Source organism: Kogia breviceps, chromosome 5, assembly GCF_026419965.1.
Source record: "Kogia breviceps isolate mKogBre1 chromosome 5, mKogBre1 haplotype 1, whole genome shotgun sequence".
NCBI lineage: Eukaryota > Metazoa > Chordata > Mammalia > Artiodactyla > Physeteridae > Kogia > Kogia breviceps.
The window spans coordinates 33,107,673-33,123,036 of record NC_081314.1 but is presented as its reverse complement, the minus strand read 5'-3'; the positions used below and the strand labels follow the sequence as shown (position 1 = coordinate 33,123,036).

Sequence of the window (15,364 nt, the reverse complement as noted above, 5' to 3'; positions counted from 1 at the left end):
CTGAAACCACATCAATATCCCATTCGGATCCTCTTTTTCTCTCACTCTTCTGTTTTTCTTCCCTCGACTTCAGCTGAACTGTCTTTTACTCCATTCTATCATTTTCCAAAGCCACCTCTGGGTTACAGTTCTATATATCTGTCATCACTATAAGCTATAAGCCCCTCGAGGTCAGAGGCTGGGCCTTATGCAGGGTTTGTGCAGTAACCAGCAACACTTTGCCCAAAATATATCCTTGAGAGTGAGTGGTGATTCTAGTCTTGGTAAAACAACAAAAGGTCTGGTTTTACTTTAATCGATATATTTTGTTAAAAATCAAAACCAAGTGAGCCTTAAGAAAACTCAGTTGCTCTCACCCTTGTTGGAGTGAATGCCTTTGAAAAGGAGTGAGAATTAAATGACATTTCAGATCATTATAAATGGTTTATTTATCTTTAAACACAGACTAGCCAGGATTCACAATTTTCAAAGCAAGAAAGGTTCAGGTAAACAAAATAAATGTTACCAGACTAATTATCCAAAGACCGCAAAGCAACTTTTAATAAATTACATTGTCAAGTGATTAAAACACCTAATGGCTGGAATAAGGTTAAATATTTTCTAAGGTGGAACATATAATGTACTCACCATGAAATGTGTCAGAATTTGCCTTTATTCAATGTCGAAGAAAAACTGGTCTCCTGTTTGAGTTAGACTACACTATTTCCCATGTAAAAAAGCTTTACTTTGAAATTACCAAGAGAATAACCACTCCATGCCTATTAGTCTTAACAGAAATCTTGGCTCTGTCTTTTAAGACTGTTAGACATTCTCCTCCAGAGAAGCACAAATCCATAGAAGATTTATCACTGTAGGTCTTTCTTTTCTTTTACAGGTTAGACAGTAATTGTTTTGAGAGCCTCCCCTCCCCACCCTCAAGTCTCTAGGTGACTTCTTCTGCTTGTAGATCTTGTGTGCTGGCCCCAGGATGGTGGCTGGGGACAGGGGCACAGCACACTGCTCTGTGAGACCCATAAGGTAGCTGTAACTGTCCTTGTGCTGTGTAAACACAGACAGCAGATTCATCTCCTCGGCTGGCACCTTCACCCGGGCCCCCTTCTCGGCCTCCACAGTTCTCCTGCAGGATCTGGCACTGTTCCGGAGAGGCCCGTTGCAAACACTGAACCACCAGCCAGCTGCACGTGTTGTCCTGGATGTCAGTGCTGATCCTGCCCATCACACTGGGGTCCCCGAAGAGATCAAGGTAATCATCCGAAACCTGAAAGAACTCTCCCATCTCCAGCAGGATCTTCTTGGCATTGGCATACTCCTTCTCCGCATCAGTGCCCACCACATACATGGCAGCAGCTATAGGAAGACAGAAGGAGTAGAAAGCTGTCTTGTATTTGACAATAGATCTATATCTCTTTTCAGTGAATCTGCCACGATTCACACTGCCCTGCGGGGCTGTGATGAGGTCCAGGGTCTGTCCGATCTCAGTCTGATAAGGACTCTGTAGGAAGAGCTTGATCAGGTTCAGGTAATAGGGCTGCTCCCAGCAGCAGAGCTTCAGCAGGCGGTAGATACATGCTTCCAGGAGGAAAGCATCATGAATGGCAGCCAAACCCAGGCCTGGCTTCTGATACCAGCAGATCTGCCCCTGTCAGGTGAAGAATGCATCCATGATTTCGTCTGACACCAGGAAGAAGGCTTGGAGGAGTTCCATGCACCAGCCCTCAGTCATGGCCCACCGGTGACTATCAGCCTCTTGCTTCCTGGGCTCTGACAGCTCCCAGAATGCTACCAGCACTGTCAAACCCCGATGGTACTTGCCTCGGATGGCACAGTACTCCAGGACCTCCTTGAGTCGGGCAATAGCATCTCCTGTCTCTGGGTGCCCAGTGTCCTCCTCAGTCAGCATCTTGACAATCTGGGATTAAGTGCTGGAAGAAATCCTGCCTTTCTGCATAAACATCCAATTTCTGGTCTCCATCTATCCTGAAGGAGGAGTAAAATACTCTGTTCCTGGATGCTGGTTGCTGATTGTCACTGTAGGTCTTAATCTGCCTTTGTTGTGTCCTTTGTGCATCACCAAATATGATTTATGTGATTTCAGAAAACTTCCTTTACATCTTCACCATCCCTAACTCTGCATACCTTTTTAGCTCAGAAAGATATTAAAGCTTCAAATATTTGATATGAAACTAGAAAGTGATATAGCAGTACAACCTTTAAAAAAGCAGGGCTTCCCTGGTGGCGCAGTGGTTAAGAATCCGCCTGCCGATGCAGGGGACACGGGTTCGTGCCCCGCTCTGGGAAGATCCCACATGCCGCGGAGCTGCTGGGCCCGTGAGCCATGGCCGCTGAGCCTGCGCGTCCGGAGCCTGCGCTCCGCAACGGGAGAGACCACAACAGTGAGAGGCCCGTGTACCGCAAAAAAATAAAAAAATTTAAAAAATAAAAAAGCAGACATTTAAAAAAAAATTTCCCAAACAAATAGAAGAAAATGGCAAGTAAATGGTGAGCCTTTGAGGAATTGGGCTAGAAGTTTGAGGTTTCACAGTCCTAAATGGTCAAGTAAGAGTAGGAGGCACAGATGACCAGTTATAAAGTGGTTCACCATGGCAATGTGAGTTAGTACTGAATAGCTGACACAAACATTTGCTCTTAGCAGTCAACTTTGAGACCTCAAATGAAAAGTAATACAATGGCATCCAATCCCAAAGAAGCACATTTAACTTACAAAATATACAAACTCAGCATGAATGTAGAGAAAGTAAACAAATAAGCAAACAATTTAAAAGAGAGGAAAAAGGTAACTTGACCATTCAGCTGGAATGGTGTCAAGATAAGCTTTTGGAAGGGCTGGTGGGAGGGACAGATTGGGAGTTTGGCATTGACATGTACACACTGATGTATTTAAAATGAATAATTGACAAGGATCTACTATATAGCACAGGGAACTCTACTCAATATTCTGTAATAACCTAAATGGGAAAAGAACTTGAAAAAGAATAGATACATGTATATGTAAAAAGTAAGATAAGCTTTTAAAAATATATATATTGTGGCCCCAAACATAAGGCAACTATTTCATCCAAGGCGCAATTCAAGAGTCAGTTACCTGTTCAATGCTGGGGAAAATCTGACTGTGTTAGTAAAAAACAGTGTGCAGTAGACTTACTTCATAGGGGACAGTGGTAGGTAGTTTTGAGCACATGCAAATTTAATCTTAGCACAGAATTGCTGAATAATGGGTGACAGTTTTTAATGTCCTATGTTTGGAATATCCCCTTCATTAACTCTCACCCGAGTGTCAAGCAATTATTCAGTGGAATCTTGAGGGCTCCAGGGGTGTCTTCATCTCCCCCAACATCTATGAAACACAGAGTGCTAATAACTCTTCTTCTCCCTTATGGTCTGACCCTATTGATGCAGATAGAGATAAAGACCATGGAATATTTGTGCCAGAACCGGAAACAGAATTGGAGATGTGGCCCCGAATCTTTGTATCATAAAATGAGGAAACTGAGACCCAAAGAAGTTCAGGGATTTGGTCCAGGTCAACATTTGCATGGGGAGTCACTTGGGAAATCTTAGGACAGCAAATGCAGGTCTTTTTTCATTTCCCAGACAGGCTTCATCCTAAAAAGTGAGCTGGAACAAATTGGATGCTAGTGATCTCACTGCAGATTTATCTGAGATCAAAGCAGAAGTTTCAAAGGTTTCAAAGGCTCTACAACTATCTTACACCTGAGCTGGGAAGTCCCTCTGATACACTTACTGTTATCAAAGCTTAGTATATCTAGTTTTCTTGGAATGCAGTTTATTTAAAGGGAGAGCTGGTATTATTTGTCACATCATAGGCACTTTTACAAGGCATTACAGATGTTCTCTGAAACCATTACTGCAGTTATGTTGATGATTGGAAATGCCAAAAAAATTACACTCCATACACAAACACACATGCACTAATTCTAATTAGTCAATTCTAGTTCAAGTGGAAGTGATGAAACATTTCACCACTATCTTTCTTTCCCAGGAAACTTAGAATATATTTTGGCTATATAAAACACTTATTTTTATTGAAGCATCTATTATTATAGAATAAAGGCATTCTGCACAAATGGCATTTAGCAATTCTCTCATATCTGAAAATAATTAGAAAAAAACATTTTCTCATATAGAAATGTAATTTTCTATGTAGATGAACATAACCCCATTTGGAAGGCAGATAGATAAGAACACTGTGGAATTCATTGAACTATTGAGGCTATGAAGATATACTCAAGTTGCCTGGCTACATCTGTCCTATAATAACGGGATGCTAGTGTTATTTTTTCTTATAATACTTAGAGACTTGGTAAGTACTAATTATTTAATATCTACATATTTTTTAGAAGTTGCAGTCCATGTAGACATTACTAATATTAGCTGAAAAATGAGATAAAGCTTTATTTGAGAATTTTATGCATTAGACCCCAGAAGACTTGTCAAGATGTCACAAAGAGAATTGAGAAGACAGAGGCAGGGGATGATCCAGGTTTTGGAAGTCCTAAAGCTTTTTAAAACCAAGAGGAATTTTGTAAGAAAAAATATAAATACATTAGGAGTAAAGATGAAGATTCATTTAGACTGAGAATAACTGCAAAAATGACAAACTGTAAAAAGTTGACAAACACTAACGTCATAAAATCCAGAATAATAACAATGGCTGACATACCCTTTGTGATACTTTTCACGAACAGTTGGCTATCTCAGTCTGTTTCAATCCTCCTTTCTCCTCACCGGAGAGAGAAACTAGAGAAAGCCCGTGTGCAGCAGCGAAGACCCAACACAGCCAAAAATAAATAAATAAAATAAATAAATTTATTTTTTTTAAAAAAAGAGGCACTACTTCCTTTCAGATGGATTCATGGCGACAGCACCAACAGGACAGAGGTGCAGAGGAGACATTGTGCAGGAAACATATGACAGGGTTTATCACCTGTGGACTGAGGGATCTGGTGTGTGGCTTCGGTCAATGTCAACTTCCTGATACCCCTGCTGTTTTATGGTCAGTCGTTGCCAGCCAGGAATGAGTGTGGCTGAAAAAAATCAATGGCCTCTGTGTAGCCAGGCCTTCCCTTTGAAGTCTCACTCGTTTTGGGTACCTTGTTGAGACAGTTCACCTCCTGGGCCTGGTGATGTCAGAAACACCCTTCCATGCTTTCCTACAAACCACCAATCTTCCTCCTGGCTAAAGCACTGCTTAATGTGGTATGTCAGCCTTTACTTTTGAAGGCCATTCATGAGTTCCAGGAAGAAACTAAACCAAAATGGTCCAGGTATGGTCCCTGCCCACAGTGCTAAGCCAGGAAGCTGGGTGGTGATGCAGCTCGGAGGCTGGACTTCAGCTGGGGCTTAAGAAACAGCTCTTGGGCATCCTGTACGTGCCAGCAGCTATGCTGGCACCACAATGAAAACGAGCAATGTGTAAGACACCCTTGCCCTCATTAAACTACACATTTTATGAGGACAGAGGCTCATAAAAATACACAATATTCATGAGGGCAAAGGATGAGAACAAATAGAAATTTTAATATAAAATGATGGATTTTAAGGCCAAGAAATGCATGGGGATTTGCCTACTCCGTGGTCCTGCTGGGAATCGCTCCTGACACGGGCTACCAGAGGCCCATGAGAGAGAGGCCTTGATTATTTAGAAAACTGGATGTGACATCTGTGGGCCTTTGAAACCTCATCCACTCTAGTGAAGTCAGAGAAGGGTCTCCCAGAGCACTTTGTGGTCACTTTTGGAGCTTTCTACCGTTTTATGCTAGGAGGAAAATCACAGCAAGTCAGGACGCCTGAGTTCTCAGGCTGACCATCAGTTTCTTCCATGAGCCTCGGTGATGGCTCCTCCAATAGCTAAATGACAAGTCAAATGAGGCCTCTCTCAGTGTCTCAGCAGAAGGGATCCGGTTTCATCTTGTATGTGGAAAATGCTCTGAGCTCCAGGACAGGAGGGACGCCAAGGTCCCTCCACCTGCGCCCTGCCGTCCCCAGGAACTGCAATCATCATAAACGTGACATCTGGCTAAAGGTCCCAGGTGTAGGGCACTACAGGAAAGCTATGTCATGGTGTTCAAGAAAATAGTTTAAGATATGTTATGCCCTCCTCCCACCTGCCTTACTCCAATGTATGAAAGGCATCCACCTCTATGACTAAACCAACTGATAAAGAAAAATGAGAAAGCTATACACATTTTTTCCAGCTGCTGTTATGCTCCAAGTACTGCTGTTCTAGGTGTATGGAATAAATCAGAGAAGAAAACAGACAAAGAGCCCCTCTTGGGCTTACATTCCAGTGTCAGCATTGGGGGAGGATAAACAACAAAACTAGTAAGTAAGCAAATTACCAAGTGTGTTAGAAGGTGGTGAGTACGGCAGAAAAACAATAAATCAGGGAGACTGGGGGGCAGGGTGGGGAAGAGGAGAGATGATATGATTTTAAAGGGTATGATCAGGGGAGGGAGGCATTACTGAGAAAAGTATATTTGAAGACAGACTTGAGAAGGGGGCAGTTTGTGAGCCCTGTGGACAGTTGGGGTGCAAGGATGTTCCAGGTAGAGGGAACAGACAATGCAAAGGCCTTAGGGCAGAGACACACCCAAGTATTCACAGGACAGCAACAAGAGCAAGCATGATGGCTCACAGGGGGCAAGGGAGAGCACAGTAGTGCTGGGGCTTGAACTGTGTCTCACCAAAATGCATATGCTGAAGTCCTAACTCCCAGTACTTCACAGTGTGGCCTTTCTGGGAACCAGAGCCACTGCGGATATAACTAATTAAGATGAGGTCATACTGGAGTACGATGGGCCCCTCACCCACTAGGACTGGTGTCCTTATAAAAAAGGAGAAATTTGGACACACAGACAGACATGCACACAGTGAGGCTGCCAGGTGAAGACTGGCGTGATGCTGGCACATGTCAAGGTCCCAACAGAGTCTAGGAAACAGGACTGGAACAGATCCTTCCCTGATGACTTCAAAGGGAACACAGTCCTGCTGACACCTTGATCTCAGACTTCTAGCCTCCAAAACTGTGACACAGTACATGCCTGTGGTTTAAGCCACTCAGCTTGTGGTACTGGGTTCTGGAAGCTCTAGCAAAGTAATAGGCAATTAGGCCAAAGTGAGAGTAAAGGGGCAGATGATAAAAGGTCTTAATGAAAGGACATTGGAGGTGAAGTCATTATAGCATCTTGAGCAGAGGAGTGAAATAATCTGCCCAAAGGCTGACTTCCAGAGCACTGCAGTTTTATGAAGTCTCAGAAAAGAGGAGCTGAGAAGGAGCCACCAGTGACGTAAAAGGAAAACCAGGAGAATGTGCAGCGGGGAAAGCCCATGGTACTTTTCTATCTAAAAACACAGTCAGATGGTATGGCACAAGCAGCTCACTGTGGGTGGACTGGGGACAGTCACTGAAGAAGGAGGACAAACAAGTCCATTAACTTCCTCCAAGGCATACGTGAGCCAGTGAAGCATAAAAAAATCTTTTAAGTCCATGGGCTTCCCCATGGTTAGTGGAATTTGACTTTTTTTTTTTCTAAATTTGACATTTATTTATCAGAAGAAAAAAGAGAAGATACATGGTAAAATCCTGGTTTCTGTGTGTAGGTCTTCTATTTGTGCTGAGTAAAACTATTATGAATCACTCAACAGGGCTCTTGAAGGTGAATCAGAAATGCCAAGGGTCTCAGAATCTAGTTTAGAGATTCATTCAGAAAACAGATAATTCACTCAACTCCAGTGGCTCCTAATACACATGGCACAGATTCTTAAAAGGGAGTCCTTAACCTCACTTTGCAGCAACTCTGCTTCCCTAACTCCCCATCTGTATGGCCTCATGCAAAGGGGAGATTCCTGGTTAAAGCCACAGCCCTAAGCTGAATACATAAAGTGACTGAATGTCAACCCAGAAATCCCACCCTGACAGACACACAGAACAACTTAAATACTACCAGCTGCTGTCATTCAAAAGTCCCCATAGCCCTAATAGACCAGACTGGCCCAGCCTGCTCCCTGCAAGCACTGACGCTGAAGCCCATCAGCCTGGATTAGAATCCTAGCTGGGCAGCTCACTACCTAAGTATCTCGAACTTGCTTGAACTTGAATGACCTTGGGCTTCGATGTACATAACCGTAAAACCGGGATGATAACAGAACCGACTTCAGAGTATTGTAACAAGGATTCACCGAGTTAATATTCGTACTGAACCTAGAACATGCCTGGCACTCAGTAAAAATTATATAGGAATCTGTAAAATCCATGAACAAACAAGTATGTATTTTTCCCGGAAGAAGATTTTGATGAACAAACCAAAAAATAAAAAGGGCTAGAAAAGAAAAGTCTTCATATAGTAAAGAGAAACTTTTCAAGGTTTTAAAATATTTGCCTCCAGAAAACAATGTGTACATCAATCACAACGACTCCTGGCTATGCGTGTGCGTTCACCTGCTCACAAAATCTTCACCTACTTTAAAAGTTTGGACTTGACAGATTTTTATAAACTGTAGAAATGGAAGGTGAAATTTCTCAAGCCACATTAGCTAAATAAACTGAAATAGAACACTTTTCAACAAAAGCAGATGATTTCCCCCGACATGAATTAGCAGTGATGATAAGTGTACACAAGCCAAATGATGAGCCTTTTCAGGCGACGGACGGTGCTGGGACCACAGGATGAGGGCATCCAGTCCTCACGGCAACCTCAGGAGGTGTGGTCTGCCCTCACTCTCTATTTAAACCTGAAGATACGACCTCAGAGATGTTAAGTGTCTTCTCTACCCTCACACAGCTATGCGTGGTGGAAAAGCAGAGCTGGAGCTCTTTACCACACTGCCTTGCTCACCCCAAAGCCTTCCTTCAGTCTCTGCTCAACCCGCCCTGCAACTCTGGCTCCTCCTCCCCTTCCCGGGCTCCCCAAGCGGAAAAATCAATCCTGCTGAGATAACGGTTTCCTTGAGAACAGCACTCTGACTGCTGGGGCAACTGCAGACAACACAGAAGGGGTTCCTGTTGTATCCGGGGCTTTGGACGGACAAGCATTTCTATTCCACTGGGGAAAAAGAGGTTCTACAAAAGGGCACGTCCATGAAGGTGGCAGGTAAACTAACACACTTTACTGGTCTGGGGAATTATGATGATAGTTAAAAATTTTGAGGCTGTCAGTGACAATTACTCATTTTCCTGAAGTTAAAACCCCCCTGTGGTGAGACGGGCGGGGATCATGGATCTGCAAATTCATCAAGACTGCTGGTAAATATTGACCATCATTGGGAAATTTCTATTATGAATATCTGCCCTTTCAACTCAATACAGCACCACTTGAATTTCATCCAAAGGTACCTGCATAAAGTAAACAAGCTTCATCACCCATGTAGAGGGAGCCAGCCCACCTCAGCTGGTGCTACAATCTCTATTTTTTTCTCCCTCATTCCCCGACTACAATGGAGAAAACTGGCTCAAAGAGCCAGCCAGATAAAGGAAGGGGCAAAATTTGACGGGAAAGTGATAATTCAAGTTGTTCTGTGAATGATGGGTAGATCCAGCAGGTTCATTCAACACGGACAAATTTTATTAGCATAACTGCTCGTTCAAATTACCAGAGGAACTAGGTTTCTGAACCCCAAAAATGGTTCATTGCAAGCATGCCCATTATTCTAAATTTCTATTAACTTCTCAGTTCCCAGTTGGATTCTGCTGCCTTCAAAGGCGGCATTGCTATTTGCAGTTGCTGACACTCGCTAGGGATGGCTCATAATTTCATCTAACGGTGGGACAACTAAAAATGTGACTGAATTAGCGACAGCTATACTCCATCCAGCCACAAAGGAAAGGCGGCAAAGCCGGCGTGGAACCACCTTCTGAAGGGGGATACACAGCCTCTCTGAAGAAAGTAGAGCTACCAATAAGAATGCCATCCCTTATTTATTAGTTTGTTTTTTGAGGCAGGGAGAGAAGAATTTGTGTAACTGGCAAGTAATTGCTACCAAATGGAAAAACAGGAGTCACTTGGGATCAACCAGGGAGCATTGACTAGGCTGAGAAACCCCCAACGGGATCGGTATACGGTAGTCAAACGACAAACCACAAAACCAAAACACATGGTGGGATCACGGAAAAGAGACAATTAAATCCAAGATGTGTTGAATCGTCTGCTGAATCTTTCACTCTGCGTTAGAGCACCTGAAAATGAGATGGGCTGAAATAAGCTGCTTTCACACCGTGTTGGTCTAATTACCTTTCAAGATTGACACATACAACCTTACCTGGAAATCTAGGTCCTCCTAGTTCTCCTGGGTCCCTGTAGCCTTCCAACTGCTTTCTGCTAGCATCTGACTTCATGCCAGTGTGCAGCACCAGGAGTTATAAATAAACCTGGTGCTACGGCCCCCAGTAATAACCATGATTTCCCTAAAAGGCATGCAAGTGTCAAGTTGTCAACTTAGTTTCTGAACCTCAGTGTATGCCAGTGCACAATTCCCAGGGCGTGGAGAACTAGCCTACCCCAAAATAAACATGCCTGGAGAAGAGGAGTGTGATTTAGCTAAACAAGCAGACACACTTCAGGGAACTGGGGTGGTAGAGCTCCAACCTGGATGCTGGCCCACACTCTTTGGGGAAGAGAAAGGAGGAAGAGATATGGCAGGGGGCGGTATCAGCAAAGGGTGTGTGAGCCTCTAAGGAACAGATCATGGGCGTGTGGGCCTCCAGTGACAGTGGGCACAGGCCTTGGATATTGAACCAGTAATCACAAACTTCACCCTAGACCAATGACAGGCCATTGTCAAGACCTAAATGCTCAGCACAGAAGACACATTATGTTACAGAGAACATGCTGGAAGTGAGAGATTCCCTCAACCATAAGAAAGTGGTGGCGAAGAGGACATGATGCATGGACATTGAGATGATCATATTAAATGATGTAAGTCAGACAGAGAAAGACAAATACCATATATCACTTACATGTGGAATCTTTTAAAATGATACAAATGAACTTATTTACAAAACAGAAATGGACTCACAGACATAGAAAACAAACTTATGGTTACCAAAAGGGAAAGGTTGGGGGAGGGATAAGTTAGGAGTTTGAGGTTAAGCAGATGCACACTACTATATATAAAATAGATAATATATAAAATAGATATAATAGATAAAATAGATATAAAATAGATGAACAAGGTCCTATTGTATAGCACAGGGAACTACACTCAGTATTTTGTAATAACCTACAGTGGAAAAGAATCTGAAAAAACTGAATCATTTTGCTGTACACCTTAAACTAACACAACATTGTGAATCAACTATACTTCAATTTTTAAAAAAGACACAGGATTTGGAGTCAGATAGACCTAGTACAATCACCAGCTTCATTATCTTCTAGATCTGTGGCCTGGGTGCATATTTGAGGTCAGGTTGCCTCAATGCAGAGCTTGAGACAAGGATTAGGACATATCTAATTTATTGAGGGCTGACTCTCAAGTAAAGCCTATAAGAGAATGAGAGGAGGAGGACTGAGAATGAGAGAGAGAGGTAAGAAAGGACCAGGTTTCTGGTGAAGCTTCACCTCAACCTGATCCACAGGGGCCTCTGGAGGGTAAACCATACCATAGAATTGTCCTTGCCTGAGGTCACAGGAGCTGGCTTTCGTGGGTTAGTCACTGCCTCTGGCTCACAGGTGGAGGGGAGGATTAGGGAGGGTGCTAACCTCCTGAGCAAGGCAGCTCCCATCGCTGAGGGCAATTATTTGAGGAGGGAGCCTCTGTCAGTTCAGCAGCCAATGCTTGGAGCAGCCGTGGGATGGGCCGACAGCAGTCTGGATCCAAGCCGGATATGGAAATCATACAGGATATAAGCGCAATATAGACAATTACTAACTGTGATGAAAGAGTACCTGTGTAGTACCCTAGAGCTGAGGCAGATAATCTAAGGAAGATAAACTTGAAGACAGTGGGGTTCAGCTCACCAGAGAGCACAGAAGGATGCTGGTTTGGCCGCGTTGGACAGGGGCTGGGCTGCCGGGCAAGCAAGTGGCCTCCACTCTCGGGAGTGTGAGGTGCAAGCGGGGCCAGATGAGCAACTGATGCTGTGGGTGCGGGTGTGGGAAATCTGGGGGCTGGCGGGAGGAGGGGAGGAGGGGAGTCATGTAGGGGCTCTGGTTTCAGGGTGAAGATGGCTGTGGGAAGGTTACGGTGAGACTAAGGTTGCAGGTTTGCACAGCGACCGAGTCTGGAACCGTCGATGGGTGGCGGGCAGGCTTCAGCAGCCGCCCTGGTGCTCAAACCTCCCTCCTCCAGGACCACTCTGCATGGGCAGGAGAGCATCTTTCTCCCGCAGAGCCCCCTGGCGTCCTCTATTGGAAGTCCGTTATCACGGAGCACGTGTCAAACAGCTCACTCAAGGCCATGAGGCAGCAAATCGATGACTGACCTAGCAAAGTAAAGGGGATCTGGATGGGGCACCAACCAAAACCCACACTGCACAGTTTTCTCCTCTAGAAAATAGGAGTAACATCTAGTATATTGTTGTGCAGATAAAAGATTTTTTTTCCAGTGCATGACACAGGATAAGTACTCAACGAAGGGTATCAATTGCCATTCATATTGTCATTACCGTGTGATGACAAACTATGGAAAGAAATGGTGGGTTGCTCCTCTCCACTGCTTTTAAAAGTGCCAAGCAGCCAGGCTACCTCCAGCACTGCTAAGAAGAGGGCTAACTAGAGACCAGTCTGCCCAAAGCAGTAGATATGAGATTCTTCTTGGATTTCCTACCGAGTCATTTAGTCCTGGTAGGATCCCCTGGGAAGGAAAGTAAAGCTGTGCTCACTTTTTAGCAGATGAACAGAACAGACTGGTAAAACTAAGTCATGCTCCCAGAAGGTGCCATACTAAGCAGTACCTTCTTTCTGTTAAACAAAGCTCACACGGTTTCTAGAGGGCATCCCTGTCTGTCTAAAGGTTTATCCTCACCTGTACATCCTTCACCACTTTTAATCAGTAGTTTATAGTAAGATGCCATTATCAAATTTACAGATACATAGATGGAAGGGAGAAGTAATATAGATAGATGCGGGATAAAAGAACATTAAGAGGACATGCGTTGCCCAATAGGAGCAAAATAATTATTCGTTAATTTTTTTTTTAGTCCTATTAATTATATTGCCATGATGACAACGCTTATTGAGCTTTTACTCTGTGCCAGGACTATACTAAGCACGGGACCAGAATTATCGAATCATCATAACAACCCTATGAAATTGGTATTACTGTTACTCTCATTTATAGGATGGGGAATGTCAAGGGAGAAAAATGACTCAATCAACATCACACAGCTATGTGAGTAAATGTTAACCCAGATCTGTCTGCTTCCGGAGGCCATGCTCTTCATTACGACAGTGTATCTGAATCCAGGACACGTGGCCTTGAAGTGTGGCTCTGCTCTGCCATTCCCTGGCTGTATGAGCAAGTCACTTAACTCTCCAGGCTTCAATTTCCCTGTGAGCAAAATGAGGACAATAGTAGCATTTCCCATAAGGCCACTGTAAGGATTAAGGGAAATAATATTGTAAAACACCTGGCAGGGTGATGGCTACACAAGTGTTCAATAAATAGTAACCGTGGCTAATATTAACAATCATCATAAATTAACTTAGGATGGTGCCAACTTTGCCTCATGGCCCATACTAAAATTATGATATTTCTAGCAATAAAGGCAAATGCCTGCACAGGGACTCCAGAATCAACACGGTACAAGTATAACACCCAGCTCAATCGCAAAGTTAAAGGAGAAATTCATTTAACAAATATTTATCAGTAGCACCTACATTTTGCAGACCCCATGCCGCAGGCTGAGGACACTGCAGGAAACCACAAAAATAAAATAAAATCTCAGCTCTCATTGAGCTCATACCTTTGTGGGATATGCAAAGGATGAAAAAACAAACAGGTAAATGCAGAGTCTGTCAGATAGTGATAAATGCTATAAAGACAAATCAATCAGAGTATTGGGATAATATATGGGAGGGGGGTGATCAGCAAAAAATTTTCTGATAAAAGGAGTCACAGACATATGTGAGTGACTGTGGGCATGTCAGAAGGAAGAGTGTTTTTTTTTTTTCTGTGTAAAAGTTTGGTTTATTTTTATAATTAATTGAAGAATTATATTTTTAATATTGAATAATCAGAAAGTTTATACAATCATCTAGAAAATGCTTATCTTTGTTTCTAAAATAATTTAGTTGATTTTTTTCCGTATTCAAATTATCCCCTATACTTAGTGACACCTACCTTCTCAGAATTTTAAACCTCATTTGTATCCCCAGAAGTACTGACAAGACAGTCACTGTATGCTACCTTTTCATAGCATTGGTAAAGATGTGGTCTTGCCTTGAGTCAATTTTCAGGTTTACTATGGAATTCAGATATCAGTTCATTATCAGACTCTTACAAGCATAGATAATTCAGAATGGAGTGTATTAAGAGAAACAGTTTCAAAATGTTCTAAAAACCACAAAACTTTAGAAATAGGTCACAGATCATCATTATAACCTTAAAATCACCACCGTTTTATAAATTATCAGAACCTTGATCCTGAATTAAATGCTACCTCAGCCACCTACAAAGGATAACTAGGTAACCAATCTAATACTGACAGTGAAACTTTTCAGTAACTGGTATACTTTCTTGAGGGAAGATGGTTTTAATTAGAGGGAACCGCAAGACACAGGGCTGGAGGTGAGAGTTCTGGGGCCATGCTGGAGGGACAGGAGGGAGGGAGGGTACCTAGAAAAGATGGAGTGGGGGGGGGAGGAGTAGGAGATAAAGTCAAAAAGAAAGCAGGGGCTTTCACATCACAGTGAAGAGCTTGCAGACCATGGAGGGGATTTTGATTTATGTTCCAGCCACGGTGGGGAGAAGAGACTGTTGAGGAACATGGAGGTGCAGGGGGTAGTTGTCTGTGCAAGAAGCATGATAGCCTGAACTACAATGGGAGCAGTGGAATTGGTAAGAATTTGTTGGATTCTGGAAGAAATTTTTATTTTTAAGTTTTTTTTTAAAGAAAAGTTTGATATATTTAACAGTGGTAAGAAACAAACTTCTGTTTATCAAAAGACATCATTCTTTTAAATTGAAGTATAGTTGATTTACAATGTTGTATTAGTTTCCGGTGCACAACAAAGTATTTCAGATATACATACATATCTGAATATGTGTGTGTGTGTGTGTGTGTGTGTGTGTGTGTGTGTGTGTGTGTGTATTTATATATTCTTTTTCAGATTCTTTCCTTTTAACTTTATTTTTTAAAAAATCTTGCGCTTCCCTGGTGGTGCAGTGG

At 43.0% G+C, this 15,364-nt stretch overlaps 1 protein-coding gene and 1 pseudogene across 1 annotated transcript in view; both read right to left on the bottom strand.

Annotated features, from left to right (window-relative positions):
- KCNH8 (potassium voltage-gated channel subfamily H member 8) overlaps window positions 1–15,364 on the bottom strand; it is a 413,967-nt gene that overhangs the window by 308,625 nt on the left and 89,978 nt on the right. The gene's annotated exons all lie outside the window — the stretch shown is intronic.
- LOC131757564 (farnesyl pyrophosphate synthase pseudogene) lies at window positions 802–10,372 on the bottom strand (annotated as a pseudogene).